The sequence below is a fragment of the Canis lupus genome, chromosome 22, assembly GCF_011100685.1.
Source record: "Canis lupus familiaris isolate Mischka breed German Shepherd chromosome 22, alternate assembly UU_Cfam_GSD_1.0, whole genome shotgun sequence".
Classification (NCBI taxonomy): Eukaryota; Metazoa; Chordata; class Mammalia; order Carnivora; family Canidae; genus Canis; species Canis lupus.
The window spans coordinates 8,339,813-8,359,089 of record NC_049243.1 but is presented as its reverse complement, the minus strand read 5'-3'; the positions used below and the strand labels follow the sequence as shown (position 1 = coordinate 8,359,089).

The 19,277-nt window shown below is 40.9% G+C and overlaps 2 long non-coding RNA genes across 3 annotated transcripts in view; one reads left to right on the top strand and one right to left on the bottom strand.

Moving 5' to 3' along the window:
- Window positions 1–19,277, top strand: part of LOC119865125 — a 66,756-nt gene that overhangs the window by 29,996 nt on the left and 17,483 nt on the right. The window lies entirely within an intron of this gene.
- Window positions 9,583–19,089, bottom strand: LOC111091767. 2 transcript variants are annotated; one of them, XR_005375988.1, is made up of 3 exons: window positions 18,984–19,089; window positions 16,629–16,795; window positions 9,583–9,638 (listed from the first exon to the last, which is right to left on the bottom strand). It is a non-coding gene; the product is annotated as an uncharacterized LOC111091767 (long non-coding RNA). The 2 variants fall into 2 exon arrangements; XR_005375989.1 differs by lacking the exon at window positions 9,583–9,638 and adding an exon at window positions 12,611–12,689.

The following is a 19,277-nucleotide window of genomic DNA, read 5'->3' as shown; positions in this document are numbered from 1 at the left end:
ATGTTTTCCTCGTGCGAAAAAGCCCAAAGGAGCGTGTGCGTGGCTCCTGAAGCCGAGAAGTCAACTCCGCGGAAAATTTGCATGCCGTAATTGACTTGCCGGGAACACTCAAGACCTAATTCTTCAAGCTTGCAATGATGATCACGATTCCCTGCAACCTTCCAGGCTGGCAGTGGAAATGGCAGCCAGACTCTTCCATTCTCCTGTCATCTAGTTCCTTGATTGAACCTTCATAACCCAGCTCAGATCCCCTGGTTGACAGGAGGTTAGAGCTGGTGAACCATTAGCATTCCTCTCCCTTTAGCTCCTACAGTATGTTAGGCTTTTCCAACTCATTTGCCAAGTATTGTGTGGTATTGGACAATTTAGTGCAGAGACATCTTGTGACCCTGGCTACAGGGTAAGTTCTTGAAGGGAAAGCCTGTAGTAGATGCGGAGTGCTTTAGAATGAATGAATGGATGAATGAAGAGATGAATTTTGCCCTCTTTGGGATTTTTTTGGGTGCACACCTGTGATTTGGCCCTATGCACATACATGAAATGGAAGTGTGCCTGGGCTTGAGGAAGCACTAGAGCTGAAGTTGAGAAAGGAGTCCCAGTAGAATTCTTGTGGATAATTTTCAAGAAAATTACTTGGCCCATCATTCCTGGGTGATAGGTCAAATTTAACATGGAATCATGAATCTGCACAAGCTCCTTGTCTGCCTTAATGCTCAAAGAGACAATATGAAATGTGAGTATGAGTATTTTGTGTGTGTGTGTGTGTGTGTGTGTGGAGGAGGAGTGGCAAATTGGATCCTGTCACTATTCTGCAGTGAAGCAGCACACAGCTGACTTACCAGAAGCTTCCATCTTTCCGTCATTCTGGCATGCTATATCCTGGAATAATTTCTTGTGTGTTGGGACACCCTCTTCTCTGATTCTGTATTTTGAATCATAAAATGCTTCCACAATGGAACCTTTGGACCTCCAGGGTCCAAATATGGTCAGACAGTAAACCTGAAGGTGTGGATATGGAGAAGTGTTGGGTGGATATTTCTTGTTATTACTTAGGTTGAAGGTAGGGTGAAAACTTTCTCCTGGAGGTCTTGGATGGCTATCTCCATGGTCCTGAATTCCCAGGGCCAAACAGAGGGAAAACAGCCAAATGAAATTTACCTCTGAAAGTTTCTCACCTCCCTTCCCCTCCATGGGCTGCTCTTTCCCAGGGTAATGATGCATTTCCAAAAGGTAATGGGTTTGCAATGGTGCAAACCAATGGTGCGCCAACCCGCTGCACAGAGGGCCTCCTTCCTCAGCCTCCTATCAAATTCTGTGTCCAAGTTTATGGACAATGTGGCAAATGAGTTGGAAAAGCCTAACTACTTTGAACACTTGAGGTGACTCCCAAGTTCAACTGGAGCTCCTAATGAAGCCTAGTGCCAATAATAGGTTGTGCTCTCCTGGGCAGCATTTATGGAAGTGGGTGCAGATTAAAGAGGTAGTGGTTTTAGGATATTCTATACTGGTCAGATCATGTATATTCTGTTCTCAGGGTCATCCTTTAAAAGGGACATTGGTAAATGGGGGCACATCCAAAAAAGGGTGAGAAAACATGAGGACAATGTTGTGGGAGGAATTAGGGAAGATTTGGGCCTTTGCAACCTGACTAAAGAGGCCAGAATGGTCCTAGAAACTGATCTAGTTTAAACACTTCTTTGGTGTTTGTGTTCTACATATCTCTGCCAGATTATCAACTACCCTTGGCCTGAATATCTCTTATGACACAAAACTCACAACTATGACCATCAACAACTATGGAACATAGCAGTCTCCTTTAAATATTTTAAGCAGAACGCTATAAAACCTCTGGAAGGCAGACCATCTGCCAGTGTGAAGGAATGAGAAGGCATTCTTTTAGTTCAGAATGTCCAGATAATCCTTGTAGGAAATGTTATGAGGATTTAGGAGTAGGCTTTGGTGGTAGGTGTAAGCAAGGCCTGCTGCATTTACTTATATTTAATTAAGTTTCTTTGGTGACAAGGAATATAAAACCCCAGGAGACAAAGAGATCAAGAAGAAGATGTAGGGTGGGGCACCAGGGTGGATTAGCCAATTAATCGTCCCACTCTTGATCTTAGCTCAGCTCAAGCCTTGCTCTCAGGGTTGTGAGTTCAAGCCTCACATTAAAAAAAAAAAAAAAAAAAAAAAGAAAGAAAAAAAAAAGAAAAAAAAAGATGTAGGATAAGAATACAATGATCCATCTCATGAACCAGAAACAAAGTATTGGCCGATCACTGAAGCTGAATCTGTAAATTCCAGAACCAAGATGATTAGGACACATGGTCTTTTCCTCTACTTGTTTTTATTGCTCTACCCTTTCTCAGACTGGCTGGCTCCCCCTCTATCCTATTTATAACTTCTTCCCCATAGTTTTGGGCAGGCTATGTCACCATCTCTCACTACCTGGAATCCTGGATCTACCTGAATTAATCTCTCAACTCCCTCCTGAAGAATTAGCTGTTCGTGACTCCTTTAAGTCTACAGAAAAAAGATTCAAGTTGGCTCATCCCAGCCTTTGGACTGAATGGTCCTGAATTTGGGGCTGAATGGTCAAGTGAATAAGCCTGCTCCAATCAGCTACAGCTTAGGGGCACAGGGTACCCATGAGTAGGTGGAGATGGAGCCTTTAAGAAGTACGTGAAGAATGGCAAAGATTAGATACCTTCTGGAGATACATAGCTTGAAGCCAAAGAAAGCAATAATATTTAGTGTGAAATTTTAGGTCTACAGAAAAGCTAAAGGCGCTTTAAATCTTACCTCATGGGTTCCTATCTGCTTCCTTAGTTTTGCTCTAGAATCATTTTGTTGTTATCACATAGAACCGTCTCCTTTTCTCATTGGATTTTGCTGACCTCTACTTTGCTTTACTTGCCCAAATTTATATTTCTTTTGTCCATGAAATTTGGCTGTTGCCTCTCTTTCTTTACACTTATTTGTCCTCAGAACCTTGAGGAGTTTTTAAAAAACTGCCCCCAATAGCTCTGTCTTCTGCGATATATATACATGTATTTTCTAAACAGAAAATTCAGAATTAGTTTCTGGTGTCATATCCTATCTTTGAGGCTGCATCTTCCTTTCAACTCAGAGTACAGAGCATGATGACAAATGAGAAACAATCATTTCACACATCCTAGTAAAATAAATCTTCTCTGTCAGAACAGCAGGTGATTAGATCTTCATTTTGATATATGCTGCAGCGTCTTCAGAAATGAACCAGTAAGGCCTGATTTGAAAGAGAATGCAAATTTCCAGCCAAGGAATATGTTGAAGAGATTATACGACTGTGTAAAGCAGTGTAGAAGTGCATCCACTCAGGCAGGTGGTCTCACATTGGTGAATTCTGCTGGCCTAGACCCAAGTCGACACCTCCGGGTGTGGGGGAAGCACTTTGTACCTTATTTAATATTTATTTCTACCACTTGTGGCATTACTAGTAGCTGTGAAGTTTGTGGAAGCATTAATAATGCCTGTGCCATTTCCCAGGTGGCATTATGGCTTGAGTCCTATAAATTATTAATCTTGGGGAAGAAAGCTTGATTCAAAAATTAATTTGAGCGAACGTTACTAGTTTATGGAGTAACTTATGTAAATGGAACATCAAGTTATCGTCTGATTTGAATGAGAATTAACATAAATTGCCTCTCTGGAAAGCTTTTCCTCTGTCTCTCTCAGCACAGTGCTCCTTTCTAGGAGGAGAGACAGAACCATTGGGGCTAAAAGCACGGCACCTGGAGCCAGGTGGCTTCTGGTGGGAAACCAATTCTGCATTTACCAGAGGTGGGACTTTGGGCAAAGTACTCAGCCGACCACTCTGTGCTCTAGCTCCCGAATCTGTAGAATGGGCATGATGATAATGGTACCTGACTTGTACAATTTCTATGGGGCATAACTATATTTTTATTTCTATAGACAAGCAAACCAAGGCCCAGAGAGTTACATATCTCTCAAGTTCACAGAGCTGGTGAGTGGTTGGGTCAGGACCTCAACTTTAGCCTGTTAGCCTTCAATTCATGCCCTCCCCACTAGCAGTGCTCCCTCAGATTGCCTCTCATGAGAATCACCTGGGGATGCTTGTTAAAAGCACATATTCCCAGGCCTTTGACATAGAAACCAGGAATCTATAATATTAACAAGTGTCCCATGTGGTAAGACTTGGAAATGGTATACCAAAGCACCCCCACCTCCCCTGGACCTGCTGAGCTTTTGCAGCTGGCTGAATGAATTTGTGCATGGAGCTGTTTTGTTCTCCTCTGCTCTCTCGGGCTCCCCTTTTACCAGCCTTTTCCCTCTCCACCACCCTGCCTCTTTTCCTCCGCTGGGACTTTGAGAGTGCTGGTTACTTAAATCACCCTCTCTCTGAGAATTTCCAGGCTCTCAGTGTGCCTGCTCACTTCACACAAGGTTTCTTTCCAACGAACCAGACCTCACCTTTGAACTCCTTTATATCTCCTGCCAGGTGACCCTCTGTTCTTCGTTCATTGCTTTTTTTAAGATTTTATTTATTTATTTAAGAGGCAGGGAGGGTGAGCAACAGATATATATAGAGAGACAGGGCAGGAGAAGGGCAGAGGGAGAAGCAGACACTGAGCAGATAACCTGATGTGGGGCTCAATCCCAGGACTTCAGGACCATGACCTGAGCCAAAGGAAGATGCTTAACCGACTGAGCCCCCCAGGCGCACCTTATTCATTGCTTTTTACCCCTGCTTTTCTTTTCCTTTAGGTTCCCAGGACCATTGAGAAGAGCCCAGATGGCATATGTGTATGCCATATTGTAATGAAAACTGAACTGTAGTATGAATTGCTTTCAGAGTATGTCATAATAAAGTCCAATATTATATTAAAAGTATACAGATTTATTACAGATAAAATAATGACTCCTATGCACTTGACTGAAAGTGATTGTATTTTAATCTAGAGAGCCAAAGTGAGTGTAATGAGCCCTGTTAATAGCTGGCCATGCCTGTATAATTTGTAAAGGGTCACCTCATTGACATTCTGCTTCAGGGTTTGCATTGTCTTCTTTGGGCAATGCCTGGATTTGGAATTCTGGGTCACAGTGTAACTTCAGATCCCAGTCATTTTCCTACAAGGCCAAATGATGGTTCAAGAAGCAATATTTCACTGAAAAAAAAAAACCCTTGATTTCTGCAATTGTGTAGGTCAGAGTCAAATGTACTCATATCTGATGTGACAACAAATTGATTCAAGGACTTTGGCCCACATGCTACCACTCGAGGAGCCAAGCCTAAATTAGATGCAAAAATGAGCAGTTATGTGTGCTGTTGCCATCTGAATAAATGGCACTCAGAAGCACCAAATTGATCGCATACTCAGGAGAGGAAAAATAATTGGGCAAATGAAATTTTTACCTGCTTATTTACACAGCAATGTGGATGTTCAGTTGAGAAGAACATAATTATTCCAGGTCCAGTGAAGGCTCTCTTGGAGGACAAGAATTATACATATTTGTAAATAATCATATCGGCCTTTTATTCCATGATTATTAAACTTTTTTTTTGCATTTATCATAATTCTCAAGGTATATGTGAGCAAGCCGAATAAAACAAACTGCTCTTCTCAGGTATGCATGATTTTTTGGTATTTCGAAAATGTGTTAATTTAACACCTTTTTAATGGGCTGTATGTATTTTGAGGAAAAAGTCAATGCACAATGGTATTGTTAGAATGTTGATGAGACATAATTAAAATATGAAGGTCTATCCCCCATTATCTAAGTATGTGACCTTGAGCAACTGGGTCCCCCTGTCTGTCTGAGCTCCACTTTTCTCACCCATAAAAGGAATGCCCCTTATCTCACTGGATTGTTGAAATAATGACATATCCCAGTGTATGGAGGAGTGCATGGCCAATGGCGAAGCCCAGCAGCAATAGATGATCATTGTTTTATGTTTGGTGGAAAGGAAAAATTGGTGGAATTCTTTGGACCAGACCTGTACTGAGAGGCAACGGGTATCTGTCAGGACTTGGGAAATTGTGATATGATTGAACTGTGGGGTGACCTCACAATGCATAGAGAACAGAGGACATCCTGGTCTCTATCCCTGGATGGTGACTGACACCCTTTCAATCACTCAGCAAGATGGCTCATAGACTAGTACTTCCCAAATAGTTTTGCAAGGAATTTCAGCCCTCTGAAAAGAGTTCCATAAGTTTGGAACTGCTGTACCCATTACCTCACCGTCAGGGTTAACATTGCAAATGTGTATGGTATATGCCGTACCATCTAATACGCACATAGTAGCCCTATGTGGTGATTCCACTAGAAATTCATTTTTAAAAAACTAAAAAATTCACTTCCTTAGTCACACTAGCTACAACTCAAGTGTTTCATAGCCACATGTGGCTAGTGGCTACCATCTTGGGAAGTGCATATATAAAATATTTCCATCATTGCAGAAAGTTCTATTAAACAGTGCAGAAGCATTCCGAGGCATCCTGTGGTAAAAGAACTTACTGACTTTGTTCACTTAGCAAACCTTTTATATCCAGCAGAGCTTCCATCCAGCCAGATACTGTTTAGAAAATACAATGCGGCATCCTTGGCGAGGTATACCCCGTATCTGGATATGGTGTTCCAGGACCTGCTCCTGTGTCCACACGGTTCTTCAAATCCTGTTCCTGCTTCTACATGTTTATTTGTGTTCTTGACCTTGTTGAAAGATTATTGTTTTGATATTCTAAGACACACCCCACCATGCTTCATGTCTTTGTGAAACTCATCGGTAGCCAGTGTTCCCTGGCACACTAACTGAATGGCAGTGGCCATTTAGTGGCCACACTGTGCCATTTATTCAGAACTTCAGACACAGAACTTCAGAGGGCGGTTATGTAAGTCAGCCTTCTTGTTTTACTTATGAGGAAACTGAAACCCAGAAATGTGACTTTCCCAAGGTCGCTCAGTTAATAATAAAATACCTACTTCCCATTAAGGCTATTGGGCTCATCTTCTTTTCCAAACCGAAGGGGGAAAAAGCAATTATTAATGGACTAAGATTATATCAATGGTAACATGGGCTTTATCTCTAGTTTGAGACCTTGCCTATCTCTGTGAGAGTGGGCTTGGGATAAATTTATTCTGTATTTCATAGCTTAACGTGTTCTTATGAGCACTGATGGGATAGGGCTTATCAGTGAAAAAAATCACCCACCACTCAATTTCTTCCCTCTCCTTTATAAAACGTCTTTGATGATTTTGAGCAACCAGCCAATAATAACTGTGTGAATTTGCACTGCTTTTGCACCACCTTGGAACTCCTCTGATTGACTAGAATTTTAGCTAGACCGTATCTACCTTTAATTTTTGTGGCCATGGGATAAAAAGTGAGTGACAATTGTAACCTGCATAATGGAGGAAAAACTGCACTATTTCTCGTTTATAGCAAGGCCAACATTTGCTATGAAGGAGCAAGTTCAGAGATGCAGGTCAGATATGCATTTTCATGCCCAACACTGTGGACAGGTCGGTAGTGCATGGGGGTCGGAATATAGGCTGTAAAAGGAAGACAGGTCATGTGTCAGTGTAATGTCCTGGGAGGAACTGCCCTATTAGGGCTGTGATCTGGAACCAATATACTTCTGGCACCTTTGCTAAGATGTCAGTGGGAAAGCCCCATTAGTCATCTCTGCCAGATGGGGGCTTCTGGAAATCTCTGTGCTGCTATACATGTTTCTGTTGATGAAACACTGAAGCCACAGGGGTTGTGACCACAGATGTCTCATCCTACAGATCCTCTGGCCCCGCAAGGATCCTGAAGACGGAAATGAGTTGTGGAGTCTGATCTTTGAAACCTTTGTGTTTTAAAACATGGAAAATATCATGTTTGCCATTTCTCTTGGAACAAATTTCCAGAGAATTTTAAACTTTAATGGACGAGCCCATTTAGACCACCTCTGAATCTCTGAAGACGGGAACCTACCCAGGTAGTTCAGGAGTGCTCTGATGTTTAAGAAACACTGCTCTTGAGAAATCACTCATTTTCCCAGGATGTCATTAGCTGTGTGAACAGTAAAATAACTTAATTATCATTAAAGAGAACGATGTCAGTATCTTTGTTTTGACTTCACTGAATTCAAATTTTGCTCATCTACGTATAGAATCAGGTATAAGCTTCCTGTTTAACAACCCCGTATCACAGCAGAGAAATTGGCTTTGTTTTTTTCCCACCTACTTGCAGCATCTCTTCCTGTCTTGTTATAAGTAGTGAGAGTTAGAGAAAATTCTGGCTCAAGATATGACACAAATATTTAAGTCATATGAATCCTTTCTTTCATGGGGAAGCTCCATAGACAATGTCCAGATATTAGAGCAAGCCCTAGAATGCCTGTGTGACTCCAGACTCTTTGCTCTGAGTTCTTTATAGCTCGTTTCTCCTGCTCTGTGGAGTGATTCGGCCATGTTAGTAGAGTTCATTTTTATGGGTGGATTTGACCTTGTCTGACGTCTTTTGAATACAGAAGTTTATTAGCCATGGACATAACCCTCCTCTGAGATGGAAAGCTCAGTCTGGAAGATCCTGCCACAAGACAAGAGTCACAAGACCAGAGTTCTGCCTCTGGCTCACCTCAGCCAGCTGTTGGCCTTGGCCTTCTCCGTTCAAGTCTCTGGGCTTCCCGGTAGTGTTACAAATTAAATTAGATTTACTAAATCCAGTGGCCCTTTGATCTAAAATGATCAACTAGGGATCCCTGGGTGGCGCAGCAGTTTGGCGCCTGCCTTTGGCCCAGGGCGCGATTCTGGAGACCCGGGATCGAATCCCACATCGGGCTCCCGGTGCATGGAGCCTGCTTTTCCCTCTGCCTATGTCTCTGCCTCTCTCTCTCTCTCTCTGTGATTATTATAAATAAAAAAAAATAAAAAAATAAAATGATCAACTATAACATTTAGTATTACTGACCACTTCCTCCTTCTTAAAATGTTCACTTTTTTTTTTTTTTTTTTTTTTTTTTTTTTAGCTTTTGAGCCATCATTCCATGTTAGTTCAACCCAAATTACTGGGCTAAGCATTGCCCTGGGGATTCAAGAGTAGGAACAAGACAGCTTTTGTCTTTGATGAGCTCACAAGATATGTAAACATAATCTAACAATTTCTTCTCTCTCTGAATTCTCCTTCTTACTTCTAGTCACTTCTTCAATTTTTTTTTTGTTCTATCACCAACTCTCCTCAAATTTTTTGTATACACTAGTTCCCCCTTATCTGTGGTTATCTTTCCATGATTTCTGTTCCCTGTGGTGAGCTATAGCTGGAAGCAGATGATCCTCCTGATGTATCGCTGGCTCAGTAGTCACTCAACACAACATCACAGTGCCTACATCATCCACCCCATTTCATCTCAAAATGTCGCACTTTACCATCTCACAGCATCACAAGAAGGATGAGCACATGTAATAAGATTTTTTAAAAAATATTTTATTTATTTATTCATGATAGACACAGAGAGAGAGGCAGAGACACAGGCAGAGGGAGGAGAAGCAGGCTCCACGCAGGGAGCCCGATGTGGGACTCGATCCTGGGACTCCAGGATCACGCCCTGGGCTGAAGGCAGGCGCTAAACCGCTGAGCCACCCAGGCTGCCCTGTAATAGATATTTAAAGAGAGAACATGTTCACATAACTTACAGTATATTGTTATAATTATTCCATTTTATTATTAGCTATTATTGTTAATCTATTATGCCTAAGTTGTAAATTAAGGGAAAACATATAGGAAAAAGCAGAGCACATACACATAGGGTTCAGTACGATTTTTGGTTTCAGGCATCCTCTAGGGGTCTTGAAATGTATCCTCTGTCAATAAGGGGACACTCTACTGTACTCTCCTTGGAAAATAGTACTCATTCCTGTGGTTTCAACTACCATTTATATGCTATTGATTAAAATGAGGGGCACCTGGGTAGCTTAGTCAGTTGAGTGTCTGCCTCAACTTGAGTGTCATGATCTCAAGGTCCTGGGAGGGAGCCCCACAGCAGGGTCCTTGCTCAGCAGAGAGTCAATCTCTCCCTCTCCATTTGCCTCTCATTTCTGTTTGTGCTCTCTCATTTGCTCTCTTTCTCAAATAAATAAAATCCTAAAAAAAAAAAAAAAAAAGATGTATCTCTAACCATGACCCCTCCCCCTCATCCCCCATCTTTACTTATAAGTTGGTATTCACATGTATCTCCTAGTCATCTCTACTTGGTCGTCCCTCAGAATCCAACTCAAAAAGTTGAAACTAAATTTATTTTGCTCTCATCCACTTCTTCCCTTCTGCTCTTAAAATCCGCTCCTTCTATTGAATTTCTTATCTCGGTTAAGGGCATGCCATCCATTTAGTTACTCAGATTAGAAACTTCAGAGTCATCTGCCTCTCCTCAACATTGATGTAATTGGTCATGTTCATTTAGAATCCATCTCTGAGGCGTTGTTTGTGTCTGCCTCTCCCTTTCTATTATTCCTGCTACTGCCCCCACTGAGGCCTGGATTAGCTCTCCTTGGGAATCCATCAATTTTAAGATGAACACCATCTCCCACATTTAACATTTCCCAAATCGGGATGCATTTCTGAGTTTCTATGGCCGGGCAGCAGTCATGAGGTCAATAGCACAGCCTGTGCACACGCATCCAGACTTGCAGAAAGGGCTTCAGTCACTTGGAAACCCCAGAGACATTAGTGGAACATTCTTAAAAGAAACGATGCATCATTAACAGGCCATGCGGCTCTTGAGTGGAACAGTGTTTGGGAAGAGTCAGGCCCTGAATAGGAAAAAGTGCTAGGAATACTTTAACCAAATGATTGCTCTTATATTTTCCTTTTTATGTATGTGGGTGCTATATGACAAAAATTTGTCAGTATGAGTCTAAAAGAGCCATTTCTGGAAGTACAAAATAAAAATTCCAGGTGAGAAGGAATATTGTGTTCTCATTTAATTGGTAGAATTTTTCTTTTTAGAGGCAAATAAAATAATGCTGTGACTAAAAATTGATTATATCTTAGACTTGCAAAAATATAGAAAAGGATCCAATGCAAAGCTCCCTAATGAACCAGTACTTCCACTACTCTTTTCAGTTCTCCTTGACTTCAATTTCTTCCTCTCTGGTCCATTTTTCACGTTGCCACCAGCATGCCCAGATCGGATCCTATATTTCAAGTACTTAGAAACTTCCATATGGCAGAAATTCCCAAACTCAAGCTGCACAGAGTCACATGGAGGGCTTGTGAAAACATAGATCACTGTGCCCCAGCCCCTGAGTTTCTGATTCAGTAGGTCTGATGGGGGCTAAGAATTTGCATTTTTAATAAGCTCTCAAGTGGTATTGATGGTGCTGGTTTTCAGGGGTCACACTTGGGGAAACATTGCCCTATGTCATAAATTCCAAACTCCTCATATGGCATTCAGGGCTCTTTCCCAAGGGCTCCCCTGACACAGCTGCAGCATTATTTGCTTGTGTGCCCTCACATGCCTATTCCTTTCCCCACCACACCTGGAACTCTCCATTCCCAAGCACAGCTGGCACTTCATGATTCTGTGATTTTTCTTTTTATACCCTGCCTGAGAACTCCTGAAAATTATCTGGCTTTTAAGATACAGTCCAATGTACAAATTCTTCAGCAGAAACTATTTCTTTTACTTATCTTCTCCAAAGAGGTAAATTTCATGATGTTTATCTATTAAGATCAACTTCTAAGACGGTTAAACTCTATGCTCAGGCTCTTCCAGTAATTAGAAAGATATTCTTTTGGGACTGACAGGTCACCGAGTTTGACGGGGTTTTCCAATTTTCTAGATTATCAACTTGGCAATCATCCCCATACAAAATACAGAATTTATTTTGAGTCAGCGGGACCATTGTCATGATAATTTTAAATATTTATAGGATGTTGTAAATATATATGATACTGAAAAGCAATTTAAATTGTACCAAACCAACGAATGTTCGTCATTTCAGTATATTTATAGTTTGGGCTCATAAATAATATAACAAGATAAAAGCTCTGGGAAGTGGGAGCATAGGCAGAGGGAGAACACAGGAAGGTGATTGTAGGATGTGCTGTGAGGCAGGAAAACTATGGATGATAGTCTACACTACATGATGGTTTTTCTAGACTTGTGGCCTCAGATAAACGGATCTAAGTTTAAGTCAAACAAGAATGTAGGCTGTATTTTGAAGGAACATTCGTCACTTTGGCAAACGATTTAAATCATGGACTATTTCTTAAGTAGGAACTTGACCAGTTTTATACGTCGTCCACACATGTTCACTGAGACACACACACACACACACACACACACACACACACACTGATTCCTAATTGGGAATAGCTCAGAAATGCAGAATTAGTGGAGTTGTGACATAGTGTTCCCTGGTCTGCTCAAGTCTCATAGATAAAACTTTCATTTTTTCACTTACTTATTCAATGAACGTTGAAGTCCACAGTGTGTGCACACCTTATCCTGACCCTTGAAACGCAGCAAGGAATCGGTTTACACAATAAGAAACAAATGAATGAAAGTCTTTATAGAACCTAAAATAAAACTGTAACAACTTGGAATACAATTACTCTTAACAATCTACCTTTTCGGCCTTTCCAGAACCCTTTCCAGGTGTACGCCAGTGTTTCCATTCATTTTATCAGTTGACACAACTTCCTAAAGACAAGTACTATTATTATTCTTGGTAAAATGGACCCTTAGTAATTCTAGATTAAGGGGCACCTGGGTGGCTCAGTCAGTTGAATGTCTACCTCTTGATTTTGGCTCAGGTCATGATCTCAGGGTCTTGAGATCAAGCCCTGAGTTGGACTCCACACTGGGCAGGGAGCCTGCTTAAGATTCACTCTTCCTCTCTCTCTCCTCTTCTTTAAAAAAAAGGAAAAGAAAAAAGAAAAAAAATATTACACAGCGGATCAAGTGTAGATCCAGAATTAAAATCAGCTTGACCTTATGCTATATGTGTAGTTTCTAGTCTGCAATGCTCTAGTCTAATCAGGGAGGAGGCTTAATAAACAATTACAGTGTTGTGTGATATGTGATCTGGGAGGGGAACTACAGGAGAGGTTAGGAACACATACGAGGGGAAAGATAACTCTTTCTGGAAAAAATAAGGTCTAGCAGTTAGCCTGGATTGAGGAAAGAGTATCTGTTAAGATCCCAGAGGTTTGAGGGAGGTTGGCAGCGTGAGGAGCTGGGGAAAGGTCAGCAGGGCAGGAATCTGAATGCCATTCTGACCACTATCAACAATACCACTGTGACTTCAGCTGCCAACTATGCATCCATGGTTCCCAATATATACCCTTTGGCGTTTACTCATTGTTTGCTTTGGGTTGCGATGTAAATGTTTCAGCCCCCAAAGGTTGCAGACATCTTATGCACTGGGTATGTGTCTCATCATTCCTATTATTCAGTGTAGTCAGCACTGTTCTCTGTTTCTGGCAGGCACTGATAAAACTTGCAGATGACAGTGTTCCATTAAATGGTGTGAAAGGTTTAATACTCTTTCGTATGGCCCCTTAGTGATTCTCTGCGCCTCTCCAAACAGCATACAGGGGAATGTTTGCTCTCTGTTGCTTGTCCCCAGAGGAGCTCAGCAGATTCACCTGCATGCTCCAAGGTGGGGCTGATCTCTGTAAAGAGCTGGCTGCCTGTTGGCTTGGCCTCGGAGGCAAAACCATATGAGGAGCTAGAGTGTGATACTGAAGAAAAGAAGAGTGAAGAAAATGCCTAGAAGGTACAGAGGCTTTCCCATCTCTTTTCTTTTGTCAGGGCTACTATTATTCTCAGGACACTAAATGTCTGATCCTATATGGTGCTTTAACACTAGTCCTGGGCAATGGCCAGGTATGTACTTGCGATTCAGGTATTTCGTTTTTAAACACTGTTATCAGAACACAAAGGCTGTGAAGCATCCAGGGCCCATGCCCACGGATCTAGCCCAGTAAATAAAGTTTTTTTAGGACAGTAGTCCCTGCTGTCACCCTTCCCTGCCACATCCTCATTCTTTCTACTGAGGAAAACACAACTGTGTTTTACATACCCTCCCTATGACTCACGACCACTTTGTGCCTCAAGACCATTCTCACCTGTATTGCCATCTCTTTTCCCATGCTTCTTTGATTTTCATATTAGTGAAATCTATCAAATGGTCTTGAATCACACGCACACACTCACACGCACACACACTTGCACACACCCTATGCCCTGCATAAAGATGACGAGTTTTAGTCTCTTGGCTCTTGATGAAATGAAAGCAATGATGGTGCACTAACATTTACATTAACGTCTTTTCCCCTCCTACTTTGGTGGTAATTTAAATGAGGTTTTGGTTCTTTTTCTTCAAAGAGGTAATCACCTGACAAAATAGATTTTCTTTTTTCTTCCCATTGGCTTCCAGAAACCTACTCAGCCCACTAATTGGAGAATCTGAGTTGTTTCGTCAAAGTGGAATTGACCTAGATAAGTCCTATAGGCTTAATTTAAGTAGATTTTATTCCAATACCTTTTGGAGGACCTTTTGGAGTCCATGGATAAGAAGTAAAGGTCTAGACTAGCTTAGTAGGAACCCACTACTTCCATTGTCTTTTCAAATTCTTTCTTTAGAGATCTACATTTCTGCCTTGCAGAAATCCTTTTAAAAGGGGCTTAATAACAGGTTCTTACTTCTTTGCTATATTCATCATGAAATATCTCCATTCCTAACCACATTCTCCAACTGTAAAGCAGTAGGGGTGTGTTCAGTGTAATGAGCTCAATTTTCTCTAGCAGCTCTTTGCACTGCCAGAAGGAAGAAGGAGGCTATTTTCTTGCAGGAAGAAATAGCCCCCTTTCATCTCATTGCTGCACAAAGCAGCTCTCCACTGATTTCCTCAGGATGGTGATATGAACAGCCCAAGAACCTTAACATGAGCTACAAAGTCAGGCCGCTAACACCGTGGTTATGAGCTCAGGCTTTGGAGTCAAAGAGACCTGGGCTCCCACTTGATCTTAGCCAAAAGATGGAGAAGCGATAAACAGACGTGGGTTCAAATCCTAACTCTGACTTTTCTTAGCTGTATGTTATGGGATAAGTTGTTTGTCCCTTCTAAGCTTTAGTTTCCTTATTTGGGGTTAGATTAGGGGTACTCGTGCTCTTGTGAAAATTAAATGAGTTAATGAATGAAATGCACTTAGCATAGAGCTTTATCATAATACTTAATGTTTGATTAATGTTGCTGTAATATATTCTATTTACACAAATTTCTGAGGTTTTCTTGATGATTAATACTCTTTGTATGCCAGGACTCCGAAACTTCTTCCTCCCTCCCTGCCTTGATGTCTGAACGTTTAGGAGCCAGTTATAGTGCAAAGGAGTTCACTTCTAATGGATGTTCTCTGATAACTTGAATCTCTCTGGAATTGAACATTAGCTAGAAAGGGAGATGAGGGCTTAGCTAATGTTTAACCCTTGCCTTAGAATCCATGTACTATTTCTGTGGAAATCCCCTTTAGGCCTATGAAACCTCCATATATCAAAAGTTATTTCCATCTGCATTCTTTCCTGCTTCTCCTCTTGTCCTTCTGACCTGCTTATGGGACTAGAATTTCATTATCTTTTTTTCTCGAGTTCACTCAGGAGCCTTTTGTCTTTGCCAAGCTTGGTGCCTGGACCATCTATGGTTTTTTGAAAGTGAATGATAGGTTCGTAGTGGATTATTGATTCTTGTCCCAGCTCATGCCTATCTGGTATTTGGCTCTTAGCATTCCACGAGGCTCACAGTTTGTTTCATTTTTTTTAAACAGGCAGCTTTCTGTCATGGAGATCTATACACCTTTACTACCACCTGCCTACAGATGCTTCATGCCCATTAGTTCACCCTTAGATTAGCCTTGAACCATTTAATAAGGCATGTAAAATTTCATTTGCAGTAGAAGCTTGTGCAGAAGAAATCATTTTGGTGATTCCAACATATCCTTGATTAAATCCATCATTCCCCCTTACCCTTGTACTTTTATGTTCCTTGGATCAATCTGAACCAATAAATTGGCATCTGGGCAGCATCCTTGATTCTCTTCTCTCCCTCTACCTACCTAATCTCCATGTTCTGTTGCACCATCCTCCACAATTCTCCTTGATGTTATCATCTCTCCTCCCACAGGCATTGTCCTAGTCTAGGTTACCTTATCTGATGCCTGATATCTGTGAAGCTTCTAGATTGGCCTCTCTGCCTCAGTCCTCTGCCGTACATTGCAGATAAAGTAATCTTTTGGCAGTATACATCTGATAATCAATGACCCCTTGTTATTCTCAAGATATACTCAATGCTGTTCATTGGGACTTACTTTGATAGCGGGTCCCAGGGAAGACCCTGGAATCAAGCACTTGTGTTCAAAAGATGGCTCCATCATTATTGCTATGTTACCTTGAGTAAGTTGCCTTATCTTTGTGGGCCTCAGTGATCTCATCTGTAAAGTAGGGATAATGATGGTACCACATAAGATTGCTGTGAAGTTTGTGATGATACATGTAGAACACTTTGGACAAAGTCTGATATATAATAAGCTCTCAGAAATGTTAACCACTATGACTGCTACACCATGAGTTATGATACCAACCATCAGCTGCAGACCCAGCTGGGGATCTGGGAGAGGCTGGAGGCATCTGGAAGTCCAGCTGTCTTCTCTTCAAGATCAGCAATGAAAATGGAACTGAAGGCTATTATGGAACTCCATCATTTTCTATCTCCAAATTCAGAAAGTTGTTGTGGAACAGAAACCAGTGCCTGTAGTGTGTATAAGAATGAAAGGGAAAAAAAAAAAAAAAGAATGAAAGGAAAAGGTGAAGGTAAGATTTGATGTATCATTTCAGTTGGAGATATGAGGAAGTAGAGGTTTCTTCCAGAACTAAAACCAAGGGTGAAAGATGAATTGAATGAGTTCTAGAGCAATCCAAACCACTCTAGTTCTCAAAGAAGCCCAGCATGACCCAGAGACACAAAGCCAGTAAAAACTGACAGTGTTTCTGGGCTATGTGGATACTAATATTTTACATATTTATAGGCATTGTCTTACTGCATCAAAACTTCATTATTTGGACTCTGAAGCTATAAGCAAAGATGGCATGAATTTTTAAAAAACTTCAATATGTAAATTAAGCATAAGGAAAATAGTTATGTGTCAAAGGATGGCATGACTTTTTAAAAAACTTCAATATGTAAATTAAGTATAAGGAAAATAGTTATGTGTCAAAGGATAGTTTTATCAACACTTTGTAATGCTTTCCATACCCAAACTGTCTGAAGCCTAAATAAACTGCCTTGGATTTCTAAGGGTTGTCCACTGCTCTAATGACCTTAAGCTGAGATTTCTGGAAAACAAAACAGAACTAAGAATAGAGTCTATCTAGCATGACTTACTCTACTAGGTTTTATATATAAATTAATTAGATAAGGAAGTTCCTACAACCATCCCTTATCTATTTTTATGGGTGAGACCATTCCTTGAAAACTGTGGCCCCCATACTGGCCCACTGAAGGGAAACGAGGCATATGCAGCAAAGGGCACCTCTGTACCCTACTCCTTCGACAATACCAACATTGGTTACAGGCTCACCCAGTTAGTTTCAGGTAGGATGGAGTCCTATTTATTTCATTCCAAGATTTCTTGGATTTACCTTCCAGGAAGTTCCAGTCTATGATACTGTTTTAAATCAGTGAGTCTCAATCAATGGAGACTTTTGCCTGCCCAGGGGGCATTTGGCTGTGTCTGGAGACATTTTTAGTTTCCACGATTGGAGTGGTGGGTGGTACTGGCATTATTGATAGAGGCCCAGGATGTTGTTAAACCTTTTACACTGCACAGAAGAGCCCCTTACTACAGAGAATGATCTGGTGAAATGTCAGGGGGCCTGGAGATGAGAAACCCTAGAATAGATGCTCTTGGCTTGACAGGGATCTTCTGCACAAAGATCCTCCTGATGTTTATCCTGAATATCTATCTAGAATATTTCTAGATCAGACTCAGAGCATGGAGGCCTCCAGTGGGTTCTAGAAGCTATGAACGCAAAGCATTCAGTCCCTCCCCTACAGTCTCCCTCACTTGTTCACTGAGGCCTTAGATGATTTCATCAGGTCCTTTTCTACAATTTGAAATGAAACTTAAGTTGTAACTACACTTAGAAAGGGAAACAAATTGACTTCAATCTTCAAAGAATAAGTGAGATAGTTATAATTTCTTTAAAAATATATATATATTTCTTATACTTTTCTTGATGAAAAATTTTGATGAGATAGAGAGTGCACCAAGTTTCTTGGTAGTTACCAGATTTAGCAAATAAAAATACAGAATAATTTTAAGTATGTCCCAAATATTCTATGAGACATACTGGTACTGAAAAGTTATTTGCTATTTATCTGAACTTCAAATTTAACTGGATGTCCTGTATTTTATCTGTTCACCTTTCCTCTGGGTGATTTGAAGAGTGAAAGATAGTTCTTGAAGGAGAGAAAAGAGGCAGAGCAGTGTGGGATCTCTAAGACATATTATATCCATGATGAACTTATTCAGTCTCTCTGTTCCTGAGTTTTATCTTATGTAAAATGGGGATAATAATAATGATAGTACCTACCTTATAGGGAGGGTATGAAGATCATATTATAGTAATTATATATGTAAAGTACTCAGAAAAATACTTGGTACCTAAGAACACAGCTCATGTTAATTACTATTATTAATCATTATTATTAAGACTGTTAGTATTAGTCCAAGGCAACCAAGTACATCTTGGTCTTTTTTTTTCTTTTTTTTCTTTTTTTAATCCTTTGGACTTTACTTTCATGATTTGGAAGGGTAGGAAAGAAGGAAACTGGGTACCCCTTTTTCCAAGAGACTTATGCATGTGACTATTGTTTGGTAGCAGTATTGGATAGCAGACAGTTTTCCAAACTAGTGTGCCCATCTAGCCTCAAATACCTGCACTGCCAAGCGAAGCATCTGCCTTTCAGAAGAGCTGTATGCCTGATTTCTGCCAGGGGCTATTGTGACAAAGCATTTGCATTCCTGCATGGGTGATCCTAAGGCGAATCACACAGTTGCTATGGAGAAAGAATCTACAACAAATTATCAGTACAAGATAATTTGTTGTTCTAATTCTACAGTGGAGAAGAATGATTAGTGCTCTGGGAAGAGCAATTTTCCTGTGCTTATTGTTTTCCCCCATATATATGCATGAAATACACACACAGACACAAATGCAGCAAAGGGGTT